The sequence below is a fragment of the Maylandia zebra genome, unplaced genomic scaffold (assembly GCF_041146795.1).
Source record: "Maylandia zebra isolate NMK-2024a unplaced genomic scaffold, Mzebra_GT3a scaffold11, whole genome shotgun sequence".
Lineage (NCBI taxonomy): Eukaryota > Metazoa > Chordata > Actinopteri > Cichliformes > Cichlidae > Maylandia > Maylandia zebra.
In genome coordinates, this window is record NW_027490041.1 from 1,546,704 (window position 1) to 1,563,298 (window position 16,595).

Here is a 16,595-nt window from a genome sequence, read left to right on the forward strand (position 1 = left end):
ACCCTGTCTCTACAGTAGCATCAGTGTAACATACATTATTGGTCCAAGCTGTCATAAATGGGGAGCCTGATCCTTTATTATGAAAACATGACGAGTATTTTTCTTGTCAGTTGGGAAGAAGTTGGTCTTTTTTTCCTTCTTTTTGCTCAGTTTGTCTTTTCTTTGATAATTGAAACTCTGATCAAACCTACTCATGTTCACAGCATGTAAAAGCAGCTGACAGTCCGTGGCATTGTTGTTTGTAGAGGTGCAGTGTAGTGGGAGCATAAATCAAAAGAAAACAGTAACATTTATGTAATAAAACATCTGAATGAAAATGAACAGGCCCTTTATGAACTTCAAAGGGATCTGAAAACAACACTTTTTAAAAGAGTATCTTGGGGTGTAGGTGGTCAAAATAGAAAACTGAGCTGAGACTCTAAGTTCAATCCATCCATTGGTTTTTACTTAGGAGGAAGAAATGTCAGGCTGGTGCAGGCTGGTTAGGTGCATGTGGTTATCTTTACCTAAATGAGTTCACTTTGTGGCTGCCAGGTTGGGCAGAAGTACCTGTCCCCTGTTAGGCTTAGCAAGGTTCTCCAGGAGTTTCTCCATGGGTAGAGCTTCTAGCTCCTCCAGCACATCTGTGGCCGTGCAGGCTGCCACTTTCTTGGTTGCTCTTTTTACCCCACTGGTGGATGAGCTGCAATGGTCTCCATTTGTCCCATATGTCTTTACTTCTTGGTCTTCTTTTGCATATTAAACACATTATTCTGTTTCTATGTATTTGCTATGATTTGCTATTTGTTAAGTAACATTGCTTCACTCACTATGCCGGGTTTGTGTGTGGAAGCATTCAGTTGCTGGCAAATCAAACATTCTGCAAATGAAGCTGAATACTCAGTTACATGTTTCTTTACATTTTATTATGTTACAGATCAAGTCATTTGTTCTTACTTTGTTTGTCTTTTCAGTCTTCATGAGGGTCAGGTGTGGGGAAACGCCCGCCCGGCATTTCCTCATTTTAAAGTCCTGCTGATGTCATGTGTGACATCAGCAGGTCAAACCAAGTGGAGGGGTTTGTTTGTCCATAGAGATGCTTCCTTTTGTTTGTTTTAAGGTTTAAATGGAAATAAGTGCAGATTATGTATGAAGTCTAACTGCACACAGTAACTGTGTTACAATAAAGACTTAACAGCGCCCTCTGCTGGAGTGTTTCAGTACTGCGTTAACTAGAATACACCACCCCCTCCTCACACCACCTGCTACAGCTCTACTCTTCTATGACTACAGTCATCCACAGCACTGATGTGAGGTCACATGGTTCATATGTAAGGAGCACAGCTGACCTCAGGTCAGTTTAATGACTGTGAGCAGCAGCTGTGTTATTGTCACTGTGACAGGGAGACACTCTCAGACACAGCGCTCATGTCAGCTTGTTCTCATGCAGGAGGATCAGGAGCTCCATGTTTGTCTTTCTGTTTGAATCATGATGTGTTTGTGCCATCAGAGTCTGTCATGAGTACTCAGGGTTTCACAGCAGCTCTTCTGGATGCTGACGAGGACTCCAACCTCATGTTTCACCTCTCTGAGCTTCTGATGTCTGTGAACACTCGTGTTTCTTCTCTGGGCTCATCTGGACAAAAACACCTTTCTGTGTTTGGCTGCAGCCTCATTCTGACTGACAGGAAGTGTGTTATCCATGAGCTGCACTTCTGTGAGGAAGTTTCCTGCTGTGTTTCCTGTCTGTGGACAAACACGAGTGTTCCAGCTGAGGACTTGGTTCCTTCCACCTGTCCATACAGGACATCACGCTGTCTGCAGCTCTGTAAATGCAGCTCCAGGTCCTTCCACGTGCTGCTCTGTATTTGTGCAGTTTGTAGTGTGTCCTGGGAAACGTAGCACACATGGTGTTCTTCTGCTGTTTCCTCCTTTCACTGAGTGTGAAACACTGACGCTGTGCTGTTGTTCACAGAGGGGAGCTGATTCTAGCTGCAGCTGGACTAGGGATGGGTATCGAAAACTGGTTCTTGTTGAGAACCGGTTCCCACTCTTTCAATTCCTTGGAATCATTTGCCATTTTTGCAAACGATTCCCTTATCGATTCCAGTCGCCCCGAATGACGTCACCACGTTGCGGAGCGTCATTTACCTGGCAGGAAACACGGCGCCTAAGCGGCTCAAACGCTCAAAAGTTTGATTATACTTTATGAGAACCGATGACAACAGGGCAACTTGCAAAGTAGATATTTCATTTAAGGGAGGAAACACTACGAATATGTAAAAGCATTTTCTCACAAAACACGCGATGACACGCGTTTTTAATTCCGCTCCGGACTCGTGACTCTCAACCCAGCAGCAGCGCTAACGTTTGCACGTCCTCTCCCGTTAATGCGGCAGGTAAATAATCAACTAACAGTGCATATTATGTTAGCGTGATCTGCCTTATTACAAGACCTGCCATTACTGTACATGTAGGTGACCATGATGAGAGAGACAGACAGAGTCTGGCTGGCGCTCGCTGGCAGTTCTCGCTGCAGTCTACCGGTAGCGTCTCCTTTCAGGCCAGGATAGACGAATGTCACCGATCAGTGTCTAAGTTTGTGGTCAAAGGCTTGAACCCATTTGCCACAGCAGATGCCCCCGATTTTTGGTAAGTGAATGTGTTTAATTGTAGGCAGGGACATTACTGGATATTCTTGTGTAATTGCCACAGAACAATTTATGTTATACTTTGTTATTGCTACAGAAGAATGTTGCAGCTTTAAGGCAGGGATGACTTCTGGAGTTGCTTTCTCACTGCATATGCTTTATTTCACAATCAGATCGATTCGATAACAAAAACATACAGCAGCTCCTCTCATAGCTGGACTGGCCATCGGGCATACCGGGCGTTTGCCCGGTGGGCCGCTGGCGATTTTTTGTTTTTACGGGCCGATGGATTTTTTTTTTTAGGAAGGGTATATATAATGAAAGGTGTTGGATTGGCCAATTGGTCATGATCGACTCTGGGCTGGACCAATTACAGCCGAGGAGGCTGGATGCACCCGCCCCCTTGTTTAGCAATCACGTGATTTTCGCGCATTGCATGCCGGGAACTCGTGGCAAAACAATCCAAGTACCGCATCAAATGCAAGCATTTGCAGCACCGCAAAACGTTCATTCTCCGGTTCCAATACCTTCTTGTTTTTTCTTTTTTCTTTCTTGCATTTTTCTTTGCCGCACAAAAAGGAATGTACAAAACAAAAGGAGAACAATGCCGGTCGGTACAAAGACAGACTCGACGAAAAGACAAAGAAAAGATACGAGGAAAAAAATCAAAGGAGTGAAAGGGTCAGACCCTTATGAGCGCACAGAGTGGACAAAAGACGTCAGTGCTGCCCAACTTTCACCACGCTCAGATTTATAATTATACGGTTCTTGGAGTGAGTGCATACACTCGTGAAGTTTAGTAACTTCAGGTCACTGCAACAAGCCCAGGTACAGTTTACCGACGGATGGGTACAGGACCTTGAAATGCACCGTGTAGAATGAAAGACCATCGTATGAACAAAGGTAAGTTTACCAGTCTCACAAATCGTCGTCATAAATAAACATTTGTTAACCGTTTATTAATATATAACCTTTGAGCTCAACGGTAATTAATTAGTAGTGGAAATAATTTCTGGTAGCATTACAGAAATGTAGCAGTGACAATAATATTGTAATGACCTGGCTGGGGTTGTTAGCCAGGTGCATTCTGGGTATTGTGTTGTCTGTGTTTTCTATCGCTCTGCTAGTTCCTATGTGTTTGATTCGCATGTTGTGTTAGTGTTATGTTAATGTAAGCCACAGTGAAGTTGATGTGTGTTCTGTGGAGTGGGTTGAATTGGCATGGTTGGCTGACACCGCGACTCTATGTGGTGGGAGCGTGATAGGGGTTTGGTGTCAGCAGCATTACATTGTTGTAGAAAAAGATGGTAAATAAACGATTGGTGTGAACCACTAAAGCCTCCTGCTGGATCATTTGGGGATTATCAGTCTGCTGCTGAGACGCTCGGGGTTGTGTGGTGTATGAGGCACGAGCGCTCTCCATTCGTTGCGAAGTTTAGCGATAGCTGCTAGAGCCCCGCTAGCCGTTTGAGCTAGTGAGCAGTTTAGTCAGTTCAGCTCCACTAACCCACGGTTGTTACAATATTGTATGCTGTAATCGCACTGGACAATTAGTGATACAAAACAACTGTTTTACCCTGTGAATAAAAGTATATGTTTTTGTCAATGTGCCATGGTAATAACAGAAGCGAAACGCAATATTGTGTCAGGACAATTCACTATTTATGCACAATAAACACAGGAGCATAGCGCGACAATTTCTGTTCAGCGCCAGACTTGCTTGTAACCTATATCACTAATTATTATTATACTAATTATGTTAAGAAAAATGACGTATTAATACTACAAAACTCTGACCTTTGTGGGAATGCTTGGAGCAGACTAACATGTGAGCTGGAGTGTTCTGAGACGTTTTGGTATATCCAGACCATTCGTCGGCTCTTACTTCGGAAACATGGCTTAAAAATTTCTCTTCAACGACGTAATCCGATTTAAAAAAAACAAACTATCTCTTTACCCGTCGGCTTTCCGTGGCTGTCATGCGACCGGCTATTGCAGTTAATAATACAACAGCTTCTTGCCATTTTTTGGGTTTCTTTTTATCGCTGTGTAACTGAGTTCAATAGCTAGGTTTCATTTGACGTAGACGTGACGTCGACGTAAAGCACGAAATTTGACTGGCGGTCGGAAGTGAAAAAGATAAGCGCAAAATCACAGACAGACAGTACGCAAAATGCCTATGTCCTGTTGTGTTTACGGATGCTCCAGTAGGTCGACCCGAGAAACTGATAAACGGTATTTTAGGGTACCAAAAATAGCCCAACGAAGAGGAGAAAAATGGAAAATTCTAACCGAAAAACGTAGGAAAAAATGGATTTTAAATTTATGTTTACAGTCGGGAGGAGCAGAGTCTGCCAATGCCCGTGTCTGCAGCGACCACTTCATCAGAGGTAATTTTATGTTTGCAAACGAACTTATTAGCATTAGGTTGTCGTTAAATTCTCGTTTACTTAGTGCTTTTAAGTTAGTAGTCTAATATTGACTTGATTGGGACTATAGGCTGCCCAAGTGCTTTGGATGACGAAGAGTCGGAGGACTGGGCTCCGACGGTCAATCTCGGCTACGAACGAAAACCCAGATCGGAATCAGTTCTCAAACGAGAGAAAATAATGAAGCTTAAGGCAGAACAGCATCGATGTGCAGAGGCGATTTTGGATATGCAACAGACGGCTGAGAGCCCGGATTTGAGCCTAGTGACAGTGGAGAACCCCGAACTGCAGCTTAATTAGGCTACTAACCCTGCCATACAATTGCAATGAGCTGCAATCACTTCTCCATCCTCCTTTGCAATTACCCAAGTCTTCAGAGGTGTCTCGTTAGACCTCTGAGAATGGTTTACCTTGAAACAAACAACTGTCACTCTAACGAAGTCCTAAGGATGTGGCATGTTTGTTGACGTTAAAGCCGCTACCGCTAACTGTTAGCGTGTTTAAGATAAAGCAATATAAGAACAAACACTCACCCTTGCAAACACCAAACTGTATCCATCACGGAGATGTTTTGTTCCAAGGTTGTGGACCCACCCGCTGACAAAAAAATTGTACGCCTCCAGACTCTTGAAAGCTTTCATTTGCTGCCTAGTGTAGTAAGAAGTCTGGAGGACCAAGTAGTTGGTGATATCCACAGCCTCGATAGTAGGCAAATCCTTTACTTCTGTGGTGTATTCGGACATTTTCAAAGAATACGGATCACGTCTGTAGGTTTTGCTTATAATAACCAGTCCGCTGTAACTGTATGCCAGGCGTTTATTAGCAGCCAACATGAACGTCCGTACACTCATAACAGGAAGTACACCAAGACCTCTAGAGAACCACAGCGACACCTGCTGGAACTCTCCGTAACGGCAGCAACAGGAAGCAGTATGGACAAACATAACATTGCTATTATCTACATCCCCCTTTTCAGTTTTTTTTTTCTTCTTCTTTATTTTGCACTATCCAGGCAAACCCAAATCAAACAACACCACCGTGATGGAAGAACTTATCAGGTTATGGATTACACAACAAAATGAGGCTTCAAATATCAAATGAAATTCACAGTAATCATTGTCATAACTGCAACAAGTATGCAATAACATAACACGAGATAAAACACATTTCAAAACAGAAAACACAGCACCAGTGTGCTTTTAATCCACGTATTTACTATTCGGTTTAGACACTCTACCAGATCTGGTTCGGTACAAGTTGTCATCAGAGCGTACTTGGCATTTTGTAGGTGTTGTCACCTGTTCCTGCTGTTTTGTGCCATGTTGTGGTGGGTCGAGTTGAACTTGAACTGTTTCATGTTTGTTGGTTTGTGTTTTATTAGGTTCAGTTTCATCCGCTCGTCGAGATGAGTCCAGTTCATCTTGTGTTGTAGCGAGCTTTTCGGGTTGAGGCTCGCTCACAGGCAGAAGATGTTGTCTGTTGCGCCTGTATTCTTTTCCACCCGACTCAACGACATATGAGCGAGGTTCAGCACATACTTTACTTACAACTCCAATCTTGTCATGTCCTCTCTGTGTTTGTAATCTCACCACCTCGTTTGGTGTTAATGGACTGAGCAGCTTGCTGGACTTGTCGTAGTGCTGTTTTTGAGTTTTACGCTTTTTTGTGAGTTGAGTTTTGATAGTGGTTGTCACTTTTGCTGTTGGTGTTAGCAGTTTTTTGCATACAGGAAGGGTTGACCGCGTTCGTCTTGACAGCAGCCTCTGTGCTGGTGAGCCAAGAATGTTGTCTCGTGGCGTGTTGCGTAGATGTAACAGGTTCAAATAGAAATCAGTTCCATCCCTTTTTGATGTTTCAAGGAGTCTTTTAGCACTCCGGACAGCTCTTTCACTGAGTCCATTTGACTGAGGGAACTCAGGGCTGCTTGTGACATGTATGAACTCCCAGTGTGTGGCAAACTCACGAAAGGTCTGGCTGGTAAACTGGGTGCCATTGTCTGAGTACAGTTTCTGTGGTATCCCATGTACTGAGAAGTGGTGTTTGAGTTTGTTAATGACCGAGGCAGATGTTAGGTTTTCAAGTTTATCTATTTCAAACCATCCAGAATATGAATCCACGAGCACGAGGTAGTGGCGATTGTCCCATTCGAATATGTCTGTGGCTGTGATGGACCAGGGAAGATCAGGAATTTGGTGTAGTTTCAGGGGTTGTTTTTGTTGGTGAGGCTTTAGACTGTTGCAAATGCTGCATGATTTGACTTTGTTCTCAATGTCAGAGTTTATTGTCAGCCAGAATACGCTGTCCCTAGCTTTCCTTTTTGTAGACTCCATGCCTGGATGTCCCTTGTGTAGTTCCTGCAGATAGGTTTCATGTAGTGATGCTGGAACGATGGCTCTGTTGCCTTTCATAATGACATTGTTGTCGATGATTAGTTCATCGTGGTAGCTGAAGAATGGTTTTATTTCTATAGGCACACTACTTGCTTGTTTTGGCCACCCCTACTGGATGTAGCGAGCAAGTGTCTGTAGGGTAGCGTCCTTCGAGGTGTGTTCGGTGAGCTCTTGTAGGCGTTTTGGTGAGATGAGCTGAAGTGACATTACCTCGAAGTCGCGCCCCTCTTCCTTTAGAGGTTGCTCATCCAGCGTTGGTGTGCGAGAGAGTGTGTCTGCGATGTAAAGGTGTTTGCCTTTCTTGTACACCAGAGTCAAGTTGAACTTTTGTAATCGTAGCATCATGCGCTGTAGCCGTGCCGGGACTGTGTGGAAAGGTTTGTTTTGGATTGTGACCAAAGGCTGGTGGTCAGTTTCAATCACCACTGGCTTTCCGTAGATGTAGTCGTAAAACCTGTAACATGCGAACACTACAGCTAGTAACTCCTTCTCTATCTGAGCGTACCTTCTCTCCGTTGGAGTTAGAGTTCTTGATGCATACGCCACAGGTTTGTCGTCCTGAAGGCATGCAGCCCCTAGACCATGCTGGGAAGCGTCACATGTGAGAGTCACTGGCTTGTGCATGTCATAGTATTGAAGTACTGGTGGGCTAGTGAGGCATGTTTTAAGTTTGTTGAAAGCATCCTGCTGATGTTGAGTCCAGCTCCACACCACATCCTTGTGAAGTAACTGACGAAGTGGTGCTGACAGTTCACTTAGGTTTGGGATGAACTTGCCCAGGTAGTTGATCATTCCCAGGAAACGTTGGAGAGACGTCTTGTCCTCTGGTGGTGGCATTTCATTGATCGCGGAGATTTTAGTTGGATCTGCTTTTAGCCCTTCGTCAGTGAATATGTGTCCCACGTAGCTCACTTCTTTAAGTCTGAACTTGCACTTTTTTGGATTCAGTTTGAGTTTTACTTGTCTGGCCCGCTCCAGAACTTTTTTTAAATTTTTGTCATGCTCCTCTATTCCTTTGCCTCCCACTATGATGTCGTCCACAATCACTGCGCATGGATATCCCATGAATATTTGTTCCATGGCTCTCTGGAAGACTTCAGAAGCAGTGTTGATGCCAAAGGGCATCCTCAGGAATTTGAATCTGCCGAAAGGTGTTGCAAATGTAGTGAGAAGAGATGAGGCAGGATCTAATTTGATTTGCCAGAAGGAGCTCTTTGCATCCAGAACTGAGAAGATGGTTGCTCCCGACATCTGAGCAGCTACTTCCTCCACAGTTCGCATGGGATGGTGAGGTCGCATTAGTGCCTTGTTCAGATCCCTTGGATCAATGCAGATACGAACATCATCTGTATTCTTTTTGTGTGTTGCGACCATGTTGGATGCCCATTCCGTGGGCTCCTCCACTGGTTCAATTACTCCCAGGGCCTGCATTCTTTGGAGTTCCTCTTTAACTCTTTTCTGCATAGGAACAGGAACGCGTCTTGGAGGGTTGACGACAGGTGACACGTTTGGAGTGAGTTTCATTGAGTAGGTTACAGGTAAGTCACCGACTTCATCTTCAAACAGGTCTGTGTATTCATGAAACACTTTCTGCGCTAGTGTCTCATCCTGATCTGTGTCAACCTGGTAGACTTCCTTGCTGAAACTAACCAGTTTAATTCACACGCTGTCCTTTAATCCGATGATGGGTTGCACATCGTGTTTTACAACTTGGAATTGCAGGTCATATAACTGTCCAGCTAGCTTGCACTTGAGAGTAACTGTGCCTGTGGTCTTGATCTTCGTGCCTCCGAATGCAACAAGATTTACCTGTTTTTGTGACTTGAATAGGGTTTCGTTGTTGCCGATCTTTCTGTAAGTGTCTAGTGAGATTACGTTACACTTTGCCCCAGTGTCTACTTTTAGTTTGAGGGCCTTATCAGAAACTTTGACTGTGCAGTATCCTTCTTTGTTGTGATTGTTCTCACCCTCCATTGTTAGGTGCTCAATGCAAAATGTCTCATCACTGTCTGGGTCAGCATCCTCTGAAATTTGGTTAACTTGTCTGCCTCTGTGATGCGGTTTTGCTGATCTGCATTGTTTTTTGTAATGATTGTATCTCTTGCAGACGTGACACTGTTGTCCGAAAGCAGGACATTGCTCCCTTTTGGCTGGATGCGAACCGCCACAGTTTCTGCAGTTTTGAATGTTCGTTATTAGTTTATTTGTTTTCCGTTTGAACTTGTCATGTTTAATCTGTACGGTGTCCACACTAGCAGATGTAATATGCTTTGGTGTAGAGAGGGCTTTGCTATGTTGATCTGTGAGCTCGCTTATTTGGCATATACGCACCGCCTTGGCAAGAGTGAGTTCCGTCTCTTTAAGCAGGGAACGTCTGACGCTGTCACTGGTTATACCACATACTAATCTGTCTCTGATTAGCTCGTCTTGTAGTGCACCAAAGCTGCAGGTTCTGGCCATGTTCTTTAACGTGCTCACATATGCTTCAATGGTTTCACCAGGTTTCTGTTGTCTTTTGTTAAAGTTATGCCTCTCCATTATGACATTGGTCTCTGGGTTGCAGATTTCCCTGAACTTTTTCTTTAGACATGCGGGATCTTCCCTTGATTCCGCGGCGACTTCTTCTATGCCTTCAGCTGATATTACTGCGGGGGCATACGTGAATGATCGCTCTCTTTCAATGGCCTCTGGTCCCGCCAGATTGAGGAGTATATAGGCCTTAGTCTTAGCATTTTTGTCACTATGGGCAGCGGCGATAAAGATGTCATATTCGCGCTCAAACTTACGCCAGTTTTCAGCGACGTTGCCGTCAAAGATGAGAGGATCTGGGCGCCGGAATCCGTCCGCCATGTTGTGCGGTGATTGCTTTTTTCGTCTTCCTTACCGGCTCTGCTTTTCTTCTTGGACTGTGCAGGCTTTCTAGGAAATCCCACTTCTGACACCATGTAGGTTTTGCTTATAATAACCAGTCCGCTGTAACTGTATGCCAGGCGTTTATTAGCAGCCAACATGAACGTCCGTACACTCATAACAGGAAGTACACCAAGACCTCTAGAGAACCACAGCGACACCTGCTGGAACTCTCCGTAACGGCAGCAACAGGAAGCAGTATGGACAAACATAACATTGCTATTATCTACAACGTCCGATATATTTTTTAACTATCTGTTTATATCTCTCCCGAGAAACGGGGTCTAAAGTTGCACAATAGCTGCTCTCCTGACTCTCCACAGTGTCCTCCATGTTTACTTCCGCCCTCCACTCAAAAATCGCGCTGCCTCCGCACGTCATCAGAACCACGTGACCGCAACCCAACTATTGAACGCCTGCGTGCGCTAGTACCTCTTGCCACAAGTTCCCAGAATCCTTTGCGGTTTTACCCCTGAATGACGTCACATTTTCAATCTTTATCCTGGTGGGCCGGTCTGTAGTCAAAATGCCCGGGCTGATTTTTTGTCCCAGTCCAGCCCTGGCTCCTCTCCTACTCCTAGCCTTCGCTGCGGTGGAAAAAAGAACGACTTCAATCCCCTTCAAGGAACATACGTACAAAATAGTTTTCCTGATACACCAATGGGGCGTTCAATGCCATCTTGTAAATATGAGTACTCTGGCAGAGTAACAGTTCAAATGAAAAATACACCAGAACAAACAAGCAAACAAAAAAAGAAGTGTGGGGTACCTTTAAACCAATGAACAAGGTATAACAATTTATACTTTTTAACATAACCTGACCCCGTCAATATGTGATATGTCTCACAAGAATATTTATTTTATTATTTTACATTTACAATTTTTTTTCCTGGGGACCCTGTGACACCCCATTGAAGAGTCGTAGGCTGGATCTCTCAAGATCTCAATGTTGGGTTTGTAAGGCCATGTTACTCCTAAATTTCTATCTTGTTCAAAGAGAAGATATAAAACAAAGTTCTAAGCTAATCGACCTTAGTGTTCTCCTTTTTTTTAAAAAACAAAAGAATGGATAAGAGAATCGATAAAGAATCGAATCGTTAAACAGAATCGAAAATGGAATCGGAATCGTTAAAATCTTATCAATACCCATCCCTAAGCTGGACTCTGTCATCTAACTGAATGTGTTGGTGCTGATCACGGGGCTCTGAGGGGGGAGCAGCAGGAGGACTCTGGATGCTGACGTCAGTGTATCTGTGGAAGCTCCCACAGCGTGTCTGTCATTCAATATTGTGCTGTATATTGTATCTATGCAAAGATGAACAGACTGTGTGTTCACTGGTCTCTGTGCTGCAGCTCTGATGTCATCATCACTCCCTCCTCCACCCTCAGCAGTCCCAGCATGCTGCTGTGGTGCACCCCACCCTCACTCTACACCTGAGCCACAGACCACACCCTCCACCTCAATATACACCACAGTTTTCTCTGCTGTGGAAATGAGATCAGGAGGAAATCATCATTATTATTATTTAATAAACGCTCACATTAATGTGGGCTTATTTGCTTCATATTAGAAACATTAGTTGAGTGTTTTTAGTATAAAATGGTCAAAGTCCCTCTTTTTGCTCCTCCCCTCACCTGTGGATGGGCGGTGCTGTTACCGTGGTGACAGCTTGGATGTGTTTCAGTCCTGCCTGGTTATCACTGCAGGAATCTTTCACCTTTATTACAGGTAATAACTCTGATTTTTCTGTGTATTATGAACCAAATGTATCCTGATACACACAGAGATGGATGAGCAGAGGTCACATGATGAAAGAACAAACATGGAGTCTTTGATTTATTTAGATATTTATTGATGAATGCAAACAAACCCGACACTGAACCATCGTCCAGCAGAACAAACCTGATCACATGACCTGCTGACCCAAACAGTGAAAAGCTCCATGGCAACAACAACAAACAGCCTCACATATGTTAACAGAGGCTGTTAGAAGCACAGAGTCTTTACAGTCTTTCTCCTGTTTGGACACAGATCTCTGCACATCTTCATCACAGTTACTCACAGACGTGCAGAGTGTGTGGATATCAAAGCTAAGTTTCCACCATGTTTGTAGTCTGTACTGGGACTCATGGAGCATCTCTCTATGAGCACTCAGTGCTTTAAACAGTGAGTCCCAGTTTAACCAGCAGCCTTCACACCACACATCACACAGACATGGAAACTTCAAACCTCAGACTGAAGACACCATCAGAAATAAACAGATTGTGATGAAGATGAAGAACTGGACCAGTTTGCTGTGGTTTCTTCTGTTCCTGTCAGAAATAAGAGTCTGGCAGCACTTTGCTCTCCTTCCACATGTTTAAGGAGGAAGTGAAGAAGAGCGAGTGAGTCGTCTTCCTCTGTGGGCCCAACATCAGGCAGCAGCCACGTATTTTTAAAAACCCAGCACACTGCTTCAGAAACACTGAGTCCAGGTGACCAGAGTCATGTGATCAGTGAGGTCTTCACTCAGGACGTCACTGCTTCAGGACCTGATTCAGAGGTTTATAAGGACGTGGATCATTGGTGCTGATGTTGTGTGAGAGCTGGTGAACCATGGCGAACATAAATAACAACCAGGCCATCAGCAGTTCTACCCCCAGCTCTAACACCTACATAATACACTATACATATAGTTATTGTTAAGGTTCAAATATTGAGGAAGGAGAGTACAAACAACCAGGTCCAGAAGAGCTTGGTCAAACAATTGATTTTAATGAACACAGGCGTGGGGGGACCAGCGCCGTACGCAGACAGCGCTGATCTCCGACTAATCAAAGCATAAACAGATATTTTATACCATCGGGGTTTGAATTTAACGACGCCCCTTCAACGTCACACAGATACATACATACATACGTCAGATCAAAACCACAATGACTTTTAACACAGTTTGAAAAGAACATTATCTCTATCTTCATGGCAGATGTTTCCTGTCAACCTTTTGACTGCCGCTTCTCCAAAACCACAGACTATGCTCTGCAGTAAGATACCACTTCTGCACGCCCGCAGTTGCAAGCAAACATGATTAACCTCTCACCTATAACTGAATGTATCTACTATGTGTGTGTGTGTCACGACCTCACTTGGCACTCTGTGTCACCTCTCACCTACTAACGCTCGCAGTCAAACAGAGGCCACTCTCACATGTGTTAGCAGTTTACTAAAATTATATATGTAGTACATTGAATAAAGGTTTTAATCAAGAACCTCTACTAGAAGCTTAATAAAAGAATATAAAAGTATAAAAGATAATAATGAACAACCTGGTTATTCAAATAGCATCATCCAAACAGCTCCTCAGAATAAGCTGCACTTACACTCTGCTTTTAGTTTCACTTTTGCAAAAGCACGCTCTGCAAACCTGCAGTTTCCTGTCAAGACTTTGCACAGAGTGGACTCAGAATCAACAGAATCAGCCCATACACACTTAAGATTATAACAAGCATTCAAAAGCATTTAAGATCATAGATTCAACTCAACAGTTTAAAGTGGTTATAACTGGACCTGTAGTAAAGGCTAATTGGGTACCAAAATGTTTAAACATCTGAATGCAATATCAATGCTGTAGATTATATTATTAATGCAATGGTAATGATGATGATTATTAACAGTAGCAACAAAATAATTTCCCTGATCTCCACATTATATAGGTTATAGTATGTTATATATAAACGTAGCTGAAGCAGTTTCATTTGTAGCTTCACGCTGCACTTCACATGTTTGTCCACCAGATGGCAGCACTGAGGCCTGTGTTGGAAAGCTTTGAGTAATGAAGCGTTTTCAATCCAAGCTTCAGAAAGCTTCATGTGGTCATCAAGGAAGCAACCTGGAACTATCTGCTGTGTGTAAAAACAGCAACACAAGAATCCAGGATGAAGACAAGAAACTCAAAGCTCACAAAACAGGTGGAGCTAATTTTGTGACGTGTTTCTGTAAAAACACCACAGAAGTGAATCATCAAAGTTTCCATGTGAGCTGATGATGCTGCTGCAGAGTTTCTGTGAACCTCCTGTGACCCCGCCTCCTCATACAGAGACATCTGATTGCTCTTCAAACTGCATCACGTGGACACATGTGATTGTGTGTTGTAGTATTGATCCTAATGCTGGTATCAGTCCTGGATCAATAACACTGGATGGATGCGTTCAGCATGGAGCCCTGAGCTGTGTTACAGACAAACATGGAAACTGACAGGTCTGTGTCATTCACAGTCTGTAACACTTCTAAACAACAGAGGCTGACCCAAGTGCCTCAGAGCCAGGCACGCTCACATCACAGCTCTCTAAATAAGCCAGTTTCAAAATAAGAGCTGAAAGCTGTGTTTGCTTGTGTTAGCTTATTATTGTGGAGACTAACATTCAGTGATCATGTGTTCAGACTCATAATGATTACTCTCAGAAATCCTGATCTTTGTATTTAATTCAATTCAATTCAATTCAATTCAATTTTTCAATTCAATTCAATTCAATTTTATTTATATAGCGCCAAATCACAACAAAAGTCGCCTCAAGGCGCTTCATAGATACAGAGAAAAACCCAACAATCATATGACCCCCTATGAGCAAGCACTTTGGCGACAGTGGGAAGGAAAAACTCCCTTTTAACAGGAAGAAACCTCCGGCAGAACCAGGCTCAGGGAGGGGCGGCCATCTGCTGCGACCGGTTGGGGTGAGAGAAGGAAGACAGGATAAAGACATGCTGTGGAAGAGAGACAGAGGTTAATAACAGATATGATTCAATGCAGAGAGGTCTATTAATACATAGTGAGTGAGAAAGGTGACTGGAAAGGAAAAACTCAATGCATCATGGGAATCCCCCGGCAGCCTACATCTATTGCAGCATAACTAAGGGAGGATCCAGGGTCACCTGGTCCAGCCCTAACTATATGCTTTAGCAAAAAGGAAAGTTTTAAGCCTAATCTTAAAAGTAGAGATAGTGTCTGTCTCCCGAATCCAAACTGGAAGCTGGTTCCACAGAAGAGGGGCCTGAAAACTGAAGGCTCTCCCTCCCATTCTACTTTTAAATACTCTAGGAACAACAAGTAGGCCTGCAGAGCGAGAGCGGAGCGCTCTAATAGGGTGATATGGTACTACAAGGTCATTAAGATAAGATGGGGCCTGATTATTTAAGACCTTGTATGTGAGGAGCAGGATTTTGAATTCAATTCTGGATTTAACAGGAAGCCAATGAAGGGAAGCCAAAACAGGAGAAATATGCTCTCTCTTTCTAGTCCCTGTCAGGACTCTTGCTGCAGCATTTTGGATTAGCTGAAGGCTTTTCAGTGAGTTTTTTGGACATCCTGATAATAATGAATTACAGTAGTCCAGCCTGGAAGTAATAAATGCATGAACTAGTTTTTCAGCGTCACTCTGAGACAGGATATTTCTAATTTTAGAGATGTTGCGCAAATGGAAGAAAGCAGTCTTACATATTTGTTTAATATGTGCGTTGAAGGACATGTCCTGGTCAAAAATGACTCCAAGGTTCCTCACCGCGTTACTGGAGGCCAAGGTAATGCCATCCAGAGTAAGAATCTGGTTAGATACCATATTTCTAAGATTTTCAGGGCCGAGTACAATAACCTCAGTTTTATCTGAATTAAGAAGCAGAAAGTTAGCGGCCATCCAGGTCTTTATGTCTTTAAGACATTCCTGCAGTTTAACTAATTGGTGTGTGTTATCTGGCTTCATAGAAATATGGTATCTAATCAGATTCTTACTCTGGATGGCATTACCTTGGCCTCCAGTAACGCGGTGAGGAACCTTGGAGTCATTTTTGACCAGGACATGTCCTTCAATGCACATATTAAACAAATATGTAAGACTGCTTTCTTCCATTTGCGCAACATCTCTAAAATTAGAAATATCCTGTCTCAGAGTGACGCTGAAAAACTAGTTCATGCATTTATTACTTCCAGGCTGGACTACTGTAATTCATTATTATCAGGATGTCCAAAAAACTCACTGAAAAGCCTTCAGCTAATCCAAAATGCTGCAGCAAGAGTCCTGACAGGGACTAGAAAGAGAGAGCATATTTCTCCTGTTTTGGCTTCCCTTCATTGGCTTCCTGTTAAATCCAGAAATGAATTCAAAATTCTGCTCCTCACATACAAGGTCTTAAATAATCAGGCCCCATCTTATCTTAATGACCTTGTAGTACCATATCACCCTATTAGAGCGCTCCGCTCTCGCTC